Below are 13,831 nucleotides of genomic sequence, written 5' to 3' on the forward strand. Positions count from 1 at the left end.
ACTAAACACTTAACTATTTAAGCACACACACTAATTAAACACAATTAAACACTGTTTATTTTATAATGTGGGAACATGGAGACTATCCCAATGCCTTGCTATAGGACAATCTAGCCTATTAGTCACCAGACTTATGGTAACATTCCATTTCTAACCGCCGCTGCACTACCGGTACTGAACGCGTCGCTGTCATTGTCAATTTCCATAGTAAAATAAACAGTAATGCAGCTGTCGTTGGAAATGGACTGTCACCTTTAGGATGATTAGCGCATGCGAAATGAAGTGAAAATCGAGTCGAGTGACGATCATCATGCAAGGTCATATCGAAACCAGTTCAATAACATAACAGTTGTTTTAACAGAATCGGATTCCAGCGAGTTTTTTAAACGTAGAAAGTGATATTTAATAAAACGTTTTGTAGGCGGCCTGGCCATATGTTCCATGTGGTTATTTACTACTATCACGCTAAAAATATTGTACACTCATTTGCTACGTTACATTATTATTAAAGCTCACGTGTAACTCTTGTTAAAGCTAAATAAGCTCGAACCAGTCCGATCGCGGAAGAGTAAACCGTGGCAGAACGATTAATTATGGGGCAAAGAATAGTGAACAAAATAAATCAGATGGAAAGGAATAACTGTAGTTAAATAAGTAAGTCCATATAAGCAATTATTGCCTAAGCACCACTATACTATCAGAAAATTAGCTTGTATAAATATATCTTAGAAAGTCACCCACTATTTAGAAAGTATTTTCGCTACAGTACCTAACATTATAAGTTTTGAAAAAGATATCGAGTCTGACCACGATAATTTTGCATGGCATTTACAATGAAAGTGTGGCAATGCGATCATTATTCATTATCGTAAAATTTGTATGAAAATATGACGATTATATTAGTCTTTCACTTTTTTATATTCAAACCGGTGCACAGTTTGCTTAGATGGACTTTAATAATGTTTACTCATTTTTATTCTAAAGAAAAGTAAGAAATCTAGAAAGCCCATAATTGCATTTAATTTTCCAGGATTGCCCGTTTGCGTACAGCTATAGGTAATTATTATTAATCAACAGAAAACTAAAGCACGAAAAACTAAAATGTTTACAAAAAAACTGTCTAGATGCTTACCTGTCTCTCAGAGGCATTTAACAATTAGGCACAAACCTGCCCATCTTTCAGATTAATCTTTGCCCACCCAATCATATCTATCGAAGGCCCATAAAGGCATCTAATTACAGCTGTGTCGTCGCAACGTCTTCATTACATTGATGGCCTTTGATGTGCCGCGTGCGCCCGGTCCATACAAAATGTGACTACGATAGGAGCCGGTGGACCATGGGTGGAGCATTAGGCGTGGGAATGTGATAGATTGGAGTTGAGTTATGAGTGGCGTTCTAGTTCCATACATAATTTGTAGATTGGAGTTGGGTTATGTCTAGCGAATTTTTTTTTGACGTGATAACGACTTATAATTGGATGAACAACGGTAGCATGCACGAAAAAATGTTCTGGACAGCCAGCCTAGCCAAGGTTACAATCGCTATCGCTTCGACAACGAAAAGCATTATGTCTCTCCATCACTCTTCCATATTAGTGCGACAGTGACAGTTGCGTTTCGATCGCTACGGAGCGTAAGCGATTGGCATCTTGGCTACGCGGCCTGATCTCCATGATAACGTTGTGGATTATTAATCTCCATGGTAACGTTACGGCAATGTTTTCTTATGACGTTATCACGCAAAATTATCGTCCGTAAACCAGTATAGAGACAACAATATATTTTATAATATCCTATGTTGTGTCCCACTGCTGGGCAAAGGCCTCCCCTTTCTTCCGCCACTCCTCACAGTTTGGTGCAAGGTCCAGCCAGTCGTTGCGAAAAGCGTCTACGTCATCCCGCCATCGCTTTTTTGGTCAGCCTCTGCCCCGGCTAGTCGTAAAAAGAGTGTAATAGGCGTTTTTTATTTCAAATAATAGTCACACTTCTTACTATGTACCTATAGTAGCTATTGTTTAATCATATGGGGTCAGATCGCGCATGTAACTTATTAAGAAAAATATTTTAACTACCTGGTTACTAAATACTAGTAGTTACCACAGTCTACGCAGTCATTCCACGAGGGTCACGCGCACCCGAGCTGCATACATCACTGTCATCGCCATTGTTAGTAGCTCGGTACACGTCAAAGGCCGTCGGACCACTATTACTTTAATTTGTACTCACCGCCACTTGACATTAAAAATCTAAACAATTAACATCCGAAAAGGACATTATTGCCTAATTGACACCTACCAACTACCAGGCTTAGAAATTGCTGTATATAAATTTCCGTATTGAATTTAGTATGGGATAGTGTTCAGGGAGCTATAACAATAAATAAGGAGCTAAAACACGGGTTACGGTCGTGCAACACTAGCTTTGTCGATCGCCGCTCCCGCGCTACGAGCCAGGGGTTCATAACCTTTCTAAATTATTTGAATAAAATACTAACTAATGAAATTTTTTTAGGCCAATTAGAGAAGTTATGTTCGGTCTGCTTCCAATATGATCACATGAACTGCTCTGTCGGTGGACAGAGCAGTATCATATTGGAAACAGATCGAATAACTATAACCTGAATTGGACTGTAATATTGATTTAGAGCACTTTAATTTGGGTAATTTATTTATTGATAATAAATTATTTTTTGTTAAATAAATATAGTTGTATTTAATGCTAATTTAGTTTTTATTTACCTATGATGTGTTCTATAAAAACAGTTTACGCCCTTTAGATCACTAGGAAAATATCGTATGTTAAGCTTGGGATCTACAGCACTATTGTAACACCCAGTTTAAGCAGTTTTCAGTACTTCTGGTAGGTTTTTATACTCCTGGAGTTGTAGATGCTGGCCATTTTGCAATTATAGGCGTGGGAAAAAGTGACGTGAGTAAGTAATAGAGTTTATTCCATCTCCTCTTTTTTTAAATCGAAGAAAGATTAAGATCTTTCATCCTGACTACTTCCACCACTCCAATCACTGAGAAACTGGATTCGCAGTTCTCAGGGTCCATTGATGAAGAAAATTGGACCGTGAATCAAAACACGATCAGAGACATTTGACCTAATTTATTTATATGTGAATGATTTGTTTTTTAAAGTTTTGTTTCTTTGTTTGACATCAAAATAATGTCATTTGTTTTTAATACAATCGTATGTCTCGCTCGCCCTACGAGATGTACGTACAAGTTGACGCACGGATTGTTAACTATATGACATCATTTAAATATCATTTTGATGTCAAGCGTACATTCGATTTGCCCTCTTGATACCAATCAAATAATGTAATATTTTTGTAATTTAAACCACCGGTTTCACACCCCTGTGACTCCCGCTTACCCGTTCGTGCGCCTGCGACTTAATTTTCGCGGGAATCGAACCGGCGATCGATCAGCGGCACGCAACCGCCGGTCTAATGATCTTTATAATTAATTCCTGCTCTTTAGGCAATTTGTATAGAGGCTTGATTTGGATTAGTTGCCTCGTTATGCGGTGGGCAGGTTTGTAAATCTATTTGAGGTTTTAATCGTTTAGATACGTAAATAACTAACAATTAATAAACTTACTTGAGGACTATTACAGTTATAAATAATAAATTACATTTCGAATCGAGTTTTGGATTACTCTATTAAAATTTCTAGCAACAAAAATAAAAAGCGGCTTAGATATACATTATATTAATAGTCTATATGGTATTACATTGCTGGGCAAAGATCCACTCTCTATCTCCATCCGATTAGGTTTTAAGCAACCATTGAGATTATACGTTTAGATTATCCTGTTATCACCGTCTAGGCCTGCCATCTCCTCGACACTAAAAGCAAAAAAAAAAATGTTAAAAATAATCAGCTTTTGTTTTATTACTAGTAAAGTTCACTAAGCGCCTCTTGCACCATTCCACTAACCCGGGGTTAACCGATTAAATCTGGAGTTACCATGGTTACCAGTACAATTTGACACTGGGGAGAGTGAGTAATTTGTGAGTTTTAGTTGGTCACCTGACCATACATTATGTTAAATACTTCAATGTTCATGCGAAGTATCATAATATTATTTTAGCATGTCATTTCGAAATGAGAGCGTAACGTGAATTGTAGGAATATCGGCGGCTTTAAATCCCAAATGAAGCTCGTCTTCTAACCCACGACCCTGCCCAGATTGCCTCCTTATTCACCGCTTATCTCATGTCATTTCCTGTTCTCCAAAATTATCGTCGGAATTCCGAAACATCATCATCCCGAAATACATGCACGATGTACAGTTCACTGCAGTTATAAGGTTTTAGTTATGCATACTTTTTTGAGTATAAGAAATATTGATTATGTGTATTATATTATACATTGTATTACACGTAGCACTAAATAGTTTAATATAGTATAATTAAGTATCTAACTAAAACAGTGGTAGCTACAAACCGCAAGCCAAACACAACCGACACCACTATAGGTTACACATATTACGAGTACCTATTTTACTCTATTTTGGGAATATCATCGACTTTTAACAGTTTTATAGTAAGTGAAAAAAGACATCTTAAAAAAACTACCTACCGTAAATGATAAACAAAGGATATTTTTCGTAAGAACTATGTAGAAAAAAAATGATTTGTAATTTTTATATTTCTATGAAGTAATGTTATTTTTTTTTGCATGACCTAGGTTAGTTTATTATTGTACGCCCGAAATGGGGAAGCTGATGGACTTTTGTCACGCGTATTCGGGAAACGAGATAATCACAAGATCTAGAAACGATATAGAGATCAACTAGATTTACATTAGATATCGACTAGATGTGACTTGGATGTCTAAGTCATAACTTGTCGAAATCGTTCAAGAGGACCTCCAGAATCGCGGAAACGTCAAATTTGACATATCTATCTTGTCGAAATCGTTCAAGAGGACCTCCAGAATTGCGGAAACGTCAAATTTGACATATCTATCTTACAAATATCTTTAAATTATCCATATCGTAACTTGCTGAGGTCTAGTAGAGATCTAATACATTCTCTAAATCGAGCCGTGTGTCATTTATAAAACCTAATTATGTACCAACAAAGCTTTAAAAATATAAAAATCTTATCTTATCTGATGCATTACGGTATAGATTAAATGTACTTACTTTTAAAGTACCTACTTTAACATTAATTTGGTACTATCCTTAACATCCAGTAGCCGCTATGACTTAATAAAAAAGTGTAAACCAAAAAAGCAATCCAACTGTACTTCGTCATTTTTTTGCAAATCATGAGCGAAATTGATGACCCGCAGTCATCAGATAGCACTAACAAGTAGCCGATGTGCGCGTGCGATAACGTGGTAACTGTACGGATGACATGTTCTCATTTTTTAGGGCGCCTGGGCGGGGTTTTGATTTCTAACACATGCAGTCACGTAGTTCGAAAACTAAAGGAAGCTAGGGCTAATAAATTTGGGTAGTCAGATTTGTTTGGAAAAATTGTGTTAACTGCAGTGCGTGGCAGAACTGATATTTTTACATCATACCTACCTTAATAAAGGTGACTCTTTTTAATTAACTTATTTTCTATGCATCTCGCTCATAAAAGTAAGTTAAGCAGACGTAGAGTATATAGTATAGTATAGTTGAGTATAGTATAGAGTATAGTAGAGTAAGAAACAGAGTATATGTCAGTGTCAAAGTCGTGGTAGCCGTAAAGTTCGTATTAAAAACAGTAGGCGTACTTAAGTAAATTAAAAAATGTGGGTGGGTATACGCGCGGTACCTAGATATTGAAGTGTGCCTAATACGAACGTGATACTAAGTCGTTACATTCTTTTCTTAAATAGGTATCCATGACTTAAAAAAGAAGAGAATCTCATTTTCTGGGATCCTTTAATAAAAAAGGGTGTTGCTTATCATTACCGGTACCAGGCGTGGCTCACTCCACGATTTCGTCGCTTTGCTACAGGTAGCTAAAAGTACATCCGTTCGACCCCAATTTTGGGGTTTGCCATAAACCGCGCGTGGCGCTGTCGCCACCTAGCGGCCATATCTGTGCTGATCGTGACAGACGCGTTTTGTTAGAGAGTGAGTCTTCTGTACCTAGTACTATTATTTATTCTGTGCCGGTACACAGAACACTACGAAATAATATATTATAACGTGCCTACTCGTACTCTGTCTCAAAAACTCCACATACTCACACCATATCTGTCTAGGTATTTAAACCAAAAACTGCTCCCCTTAAAATGCTCCGTTAGCCCCAAATTAATCTTTTAAGGTCCAAACGCGTTCCGAGATCCAGATTGTCGAGTAAATTGACGTAAATGCGTATAAATGCCGCAAGAAGCAAATCATCGGGTAATTAGCTGATTAATTATTTAATTAATTGTACAGAGCGCCGACATTGCGGCTGAGGTACTTTTTTGTCGGCGAGAGGACAAATTTTTGGTGTAGTTTGGCGCTGGCGTGAGATGTAAGCTGGAGAGAAGTGAAATCGAGTTTCTGCATTTTTAACCCTTTATTAGGCTGATAGTTCAAAATGATAATGATAATGTTAATGTGTTTATGTGTATCCAAAATTCTCATAGTGCTATTTGTCCATATTAAATTGTCTTTCACCTGTTAGTATCTGATCCTTTCGCATTTTCTCAAAGGTTAGCTGGAAGAGATCCCTTTTAGGGATAAGTTCGCCTTTGTACATAACATTTTTATTTTTGTTTTGTTTTTGTCCATTTTATGTAAACCTGTTTATGTGCAATAAAGTGACATACATACATACATACATACATAATGCCAGTCTTACCTATTGAAAATAGAGCACATGTTTGAAGTACCGTATGTCATCATCATCATCATCATCATCTCAGCCATAAGACGTCCACTGCTGAACATAGGCCTCCCCCTTCCGAAGTACCGTATGTGGGACATTATATCTTTCCCTTGGCCTGACAGTGTGTTATCTAAATGTCAATAGATTAATGAATTTATTGATCGCGTAGAAGTACATAGTGCCATCATCAGCATCACATAAAACCATAATTAATTTCAGGTCTTTCATGACTTTGCCATAACTTATTGAATTTATATAAGATAATCCAAACTATTATTAAGCGGTTGACATGAACAAGAGCTATTTCAAATCACAAAACTGATAATAGTGATAATTTATGTCAAAACCTCTAAAAAATTCGATATTTACGTTCACATCTATGAATGGTGGCTGCTTCACATTAGGTGGGTCGCACATTTGTTTGCCACTGTCGTGTTATAAAAACTTGAATATGCACGATATATTTCAGCTTTTCGTCACAGTGTTTGATTTGCGCCTCACACCGACTAGCTTTTTATGTTTCTTTACATTTAGCGGCGTTCACATTTTAGCATTTGCTTAAAATAATTTGATTACAATACCGTCTCAAAACAAAGCCGTTATATAGGCATTGGTATATCGAAGGAGTCTATACAATTTATATTTTGTTGGTATTTAATAACTTAAAATAATGCGCTTGGAATATTAGCAAAATCAAATTAAAAAGGATGGGTGTGGGCTGAAATCCAAAATATTGAATAAAAGGAGAATTTTACCTTCAATACTTAGATACGTCAAATCGCAACAATGACACTATTCAATACGTACTAATAACCTGAAGTAAGAATTACTTTTTCTATAGAAGTACCTACTTATACATTTTTGAATTATAAAATATAAACTCATAGACAATCAGGCCTGAAGCTGCAACCTACAAGTCGGCAAACGTCCTTTATTTATTTATTGTATCTTACATTATTATTATTATGAGCCTATATTGTCCCACTGCTGGGCAAAGGCCTCCCTCTTATTTCTCCACGTATCCCTATCACCTGAAGTCTCCCACCAGTCTCTCTCATAGGTGTCAAGCTCGTCCCGCCATCTCCGACGAGGTCTGCCGTGACGCCTTACAGTCCGTGGGACCCATACCTTACATAGTTATATTATTTACTCGTTTATTGAGTATTTTACTCAATAACCCTTCGAGTGGCATTGTCCTCCTCGAGGTCTCTATGGTAAGTGGCGGTGGCCGCGAGACGGACAGACATAACAAGCTGGTTGAGTGGCGTAGCCATTTTGGAAAAATATACGTCAAGTGGCGGGGCCTCAACGGGTGATTATCGCGAATTTGGCGCATGACTTTGTTTTACGCGGGAATTCGACCGTTAGGGAATACTATCCTTGTTTATTGACGAATGCATCTTGCAAGAGTGAGCAAGCAAGGCATAGTTTTAACGGCTTTATTTTAGGCGCGAAATGCAGCGTCGCACAGATGCCGCGAGACGGTCTCTGCCAATTACGGGCTTGTTATGACCGAACCTTCTCGCGGCCTCTGCCACGTAAAGGCATATTTAAAAAAATGGCCGCGCCATTTCTCCTGCCGTTCAACCGGAGGTGCTGCCACCCGAAGGGATAAACGAGTTCTTTGCTTACAAAGAAGACTCTGTAATATATTAGTTAAGTTAGTTGCATGATAGATTTAGTCCTTTAATTTTAAGTTCTTCATTTAATATTGGCACGCCAGAAAAGGCGTAATATGTAGAACAATTTTGTACCTACTTAAGACCACCATACTATGTAACCATATTACTGCGAATAAACCATTTGTATTTGTATTTGTAGTTAGGTAAAACATTGCATTTAGTCTTTGTGTGTTATGTACTGAATTCAATTACCATGCCTTTTTTTTCAACGAAACAAAAAAACCGACCACTGTGCGTGTGCAGAAGTCTCCCAAATTTCCCAACTTTGTATGAAATAAATGACAGATAAAGATCGCAGCCTCAATAATTTCTCCAACCCAATTTGCCTTCCCACGCAACACATAAACCATAGCCAGTGCCCACTGTGCGGACATACCTATCATAAGTCAGCGTAATCTGCGAAGATGCCGCTTGACTGACAGGCGCTATAAAACTTTATGAGGATCGAACGCGGCACAGTGGGCTGAAGTGTGCATTTCGTCGGACAAAAAATGGAGCACGGTTACTCATGAAAATTAATAAGCTGAAATCGAGTTTGGGGTTCTCTCGAATTTATGTTGAAGTTAAATACTGTCGGTTAAATTAAATGCGTTTTCAAGATTTTAGTTTAATTATGGAATAATGATTAAATCGCTGACAGTTTTGTAATATTTAAAGTACCTAAATAAAATATTATATTTGACGAAGATCAATTATTTACATTTTGATTATTCTATAAACCGAAATAACGTAGTGTACCTACTTGAAAGAAAAAAAAAACAAAAATTACAATATTTTAATAGAAAGTAATTTAATTTGTTCATAGAGTATTGATAAACAAATACTAATAGATTATCTAGGTATAATGTTGAAACCGTAAACATTATGGATGGCATAATGAATACTATATCAACAAACCATACCTATACGTACATAGGTATGGTTTGTTATGTAAAGGTGTACCTTTATATATTTCATTACTTTCTCGCTATATTTTAACGATGATCACGAGACAATTTCAATATATCTCCAAAAACCGTTTCGAAAAAGTCATCCATCCATTTTTCCCGAAATTAAGGTGAAACACCAGCGCAGCAGGTCATCTCGTCGCCATATTTGGCGGCCGATCGGGCGGTCGGCATAAAATGATTCGAAATTGTTTCCGCGAGTAAGCGACGGCACAAAAAACACGTGTCACAGCAATAAATCATTCGGACTCGCCCGAGCCGAGTTTACTCGATTAAACGACCGATTCGATTGCCGATGCCACGATTACACATATGTGTTTATAGAGAGAGTTGTAAAGAAGAATGTCGTCGGGCAGTTTTTGTTTTAAACGCTTTTCGAAACTCGGTACACGTTTGCTCGGTGCCGTCTTTTGTTTTAATTTTATTCCACATTTCGTAACCCAATTTCAAGATTGTAAGTAAGTAAATATGATTTTTAATCGTATTTTTCAGTATTATTTATATTATATAAATATTTACGATACTTTAATTAATGGTTTTTTGTTGGAAATATTTTAAGTGCTTACCTATGTAGCTAAGTCCTTGATATTTAGTAACAAGTGTAACTACACATTTCTTGCATTTTATTGTTCCGAATTATTGACAGTATTTACACTACTCTTTAAAGGCGATAAATTATGTAGTTGCCGTGTAATTAGCCCTACAATTACGCTTTTTTAAATGCCACGTCCAACCGACGGAACTTTGGTCTCTTTGCCCATATATTTAACAATAATTATCATATGTCGCATAAAGATGTTTTATGTTCACCGATTATATGCGACAATGATAAATTGTAATAATTCTCTTGTTGACAGTACCGACACTAACTTGAGGGAATTTTGTTAAGGCGAAATTGATTGCTTCTCTTCGTTCTTTAATTCTGTAATTATTGTTAATTTATGACTTGTTTCTTTAAACGGAAACAAGGCAGTGTGCCCTAGTTACATGTGGACATCGTATTGTGCAAACATATGCTTGAAGAAATAACTGTGATTGAGTATTCATTACAAAAATATAAACTTTCTGCCCAGTATTAAGACATTCTGCCGTATTCGAACTTGAAGATATTCACAAGAGACGACACTTACTAGATCCATTCTAGACACGTTATAGTTTAGATATCAACTAGTTCTCTTTTGCAGCGCAATTCGAGTAACCAATGTCACTTTTTCGTTATACTGGGTGTGGCCTGTAACACGAGCAAATAATTAAAACGTAGATTGTACTCCTCAAACGGTGACAATTTTGTTCAACAACTTTTAAAAATTATGAAGTATTTAGACTCCCTATTTTTCATACAAAATAAATATTATCTTCAATGGACGCCATTGCCACGCCATATCATTGTGATTGACGTTGCTTGTCACGCCTTAAAACATTACAAAATTCGCAACACATTGCGTCTTAGAATAAACTTTAAAATGTATTCAAAATCAAACCACAAGTTATTTTTAAAAGTCGCTGAACAAATGTTGGTCAGTATGAGGAGTACAGTCTACTGTTTAATTTTTTGCTCATATTACAGGCCACACCCGGTATATACGTCATATCCTGTGGAAATCGTTCAAGAATCCAGAATCGCGCAAATGTCAAATTTGACAGGTTAGATCTTAAACATATCGTTATCGTATCTTGGTGATGTCTAAAAGATATCTAATAGATATGTATTTCAAAATGCGAATCGGGCCCATTGTTACAGATTATTTAGGAACATACATTTGGATTAGCATTATAAGCAATACATACAAAATAAGCAGACTGTTTTGATGCCAGCCAAGGCGTCTCCAGTTACCATATACTCTAAGCGTTCTGTATATTTACACTTTACACAGATGTAAAAATGTCACTGTTTTATTTAAAGGCCTGGTATAGGAGAAATTATAGGAGGACCTGCTAACGTAAATGGATGTCCTGGGCTCGATTCCTGGTTCTGATATGATAGTTGTAATACTTTACTATAATATAGTGTCATTTTATGGGGTCTAGTGTCATTCTATCTTGCTAACTATGTAACCAACTGCCATATTGAAATTGTCAAAGAATGATGAATTTAATAGTGACTTTTGTTTACAAAGTTAGCAAGTTCCATAGAATGATACTTTAATTATACCCATCTATGGTATTCTTCTTCTTCGACCTTTTTCCTGACCAGGCCGCTTTCCTGCTCAGTCTTCTCCACTAACTATGGTACGAAAACAAACCGTTTCGGTACGGTAAGCATTAAAAAAGGCAACAAAATCGAACTAATTTTCAACAAGTGGTTCCAGGACTTCATACCTCGTAATGTCGGTATCATTCCGCATGTGGTGACAGCCCAAAAAGCACCGCTCGTAAATAACAAATGCGCTCGCGCATGTACGAGATGCGCCGCAAAAAAATGGACTCTGTAATTAAACTTGCTAGGGCTCTCACGGAACAGCGCGAAGTCGACTAATCGTTTGCAGAGTGGTCACTTTTTAACGAAAAAAAATTGCTTATACAACGATGGTGATAAATATGGTCTGCTTTGTCGGTAAAGGTTCATTTCGTATCGCGACTATTGCAACGTTAATAGCAAGAGACCAGAGGGCTGGCCAGTATTTTGCTCAACGCATTAGCATTGCCATACAGCGTGGCAATGCGGCCAGCCTTCTGGGCACACTGCCCATCGGCAGTGACTTGGGAGACGTTTTTTAGGGTTCCGTACCCAAAGGGTAAAACGGGACCCTATTACTAAGACTTCGCTGTCCGTCCGTCCGTCCGTCCGTCCGTCCGTCCGTCCGTCCGTCCGTCCGTCCGTCTGTCACCAGGCTGTATCTCACGAACCGTGATACCTAGACAGTTGAAATTTTCACAGATGATGTATTTCTGTTGCCGCTATAACAACAAATACTAAAAACAGAATAAAATAAAGATTTAAATGGGGCTCCCATACAACAAACGTGATTTTTGACCAAAGTTAAGCAACGTCGGGAGTGGTCAGTACTTGGTTGGGTGACCGTTTTTTTTTTGTTTTTTTTTTTGCATTATAGTACGGAACCCTTCGTGCGCGAGTCCGACTCGCACTTGCCCGGTTTTTTATTTATAGGTTCTTTATTTTAAGTTTATTTAGTTTAGAGATAGTTTGTATTATTATGTTTAAGCTAATGCTTAATGTTTTATATTTAATTAATAGTGTTGTAATAAATAAAATAAATATTCGCAGTGTTGACATGGGCGATGTCAATGTTAATGTAGTAATCAGCAGCCTAGTGCCTTTCTAAATGACCGTCGCTAATCCGTTTAACGCTAAAATTAAATTGAATAACCACATTAAACTAGTACATACATTGGGCCAGGGGTATACCGAATGAAATGATTAAGCACTCAACTAATATTTATTTAATTTAATTAGCATAATTTATATACTTTTTATATGGTCTTGTGTCTGAAATAAAGTGGTTTTTTTTAATATCAAATAAGAAAACTTGTAGTGACATTTCATTTAAGTAAAATTTGAAATAGTTTAATTTATTTTATCTATTATGGCCCAATAATACATGATGGTACAAATGGTGGACTTAATGCCTTAAAGCATTATCTCTCTGTCAACCAATGGGCTAAGCCAAACAGATATAAGTATTAGCAGTGTATTTTAAAGTAAATGCAATTGTAACCAAGACATTAGATTAATATCGATAAACTTACATACATACATACATATTTATAGTTATTATAATTTATTAACTGCAAATGGATTACGTGGTAACAACATGGTAATATTTCTAGTTTTTCTCCATGTTTTCATAATAAGTCACTAAACGGCACTTAATCTGACACATCAGCGGAGGCCGACCTTTTATGGAGACACGTTGCCCGGTAGTTTTTCATATTATCTCCAAGTGTCCATTCTACACTTTTTAATCATAAGAACCTAGCGGCCTCTCGAAACTGCTTTCATACTTTAAATGCCTCGGTGCACAGTGCGTCCGAATTCGCCGCATTGTCTCGTGGCCAAAATTGAGCCATAAATATTCTAGACTTAATTTTCGATTGTGAAATTTCGTCCGCATCATTTGCATATTCAGACCACTGGGGAGCGCTGGTTTAAAGGTTTATATTTAGTGTTATTTCGTTTTTGCGGTTTAAATGACTGTTTTATTTCATACTGATCGTGCCGTGAACAGTGCGTGTACACACTATACAAGAAATACAAATAATTACTCTACAGTAGGAGGAGTATTCTACAATTAAATAAATTGTTTAATTGCCCACTATCATCCCGTAACTTTCTTTTCATTATAGATAATTACTTAGCTCGTCACACGTGACCAAACCTGGGATATAACATGACATAGGTATTTGCGC

Source organism: Cydia fagiglandana, chromosome 11, assembly GCF_963556715.1.
Source record: "Cydia fagiglandana chromosome 11, ilCydFagi1.1, whole genome shotgun sequence".
Taxonomy (NCBI): domain Eukaryota; kingdom Metazoa; phylum Arthropoda; class Insecta; order Lepidoptera; family Tortricidae; genus Cydia; species Cydia fagiglandana.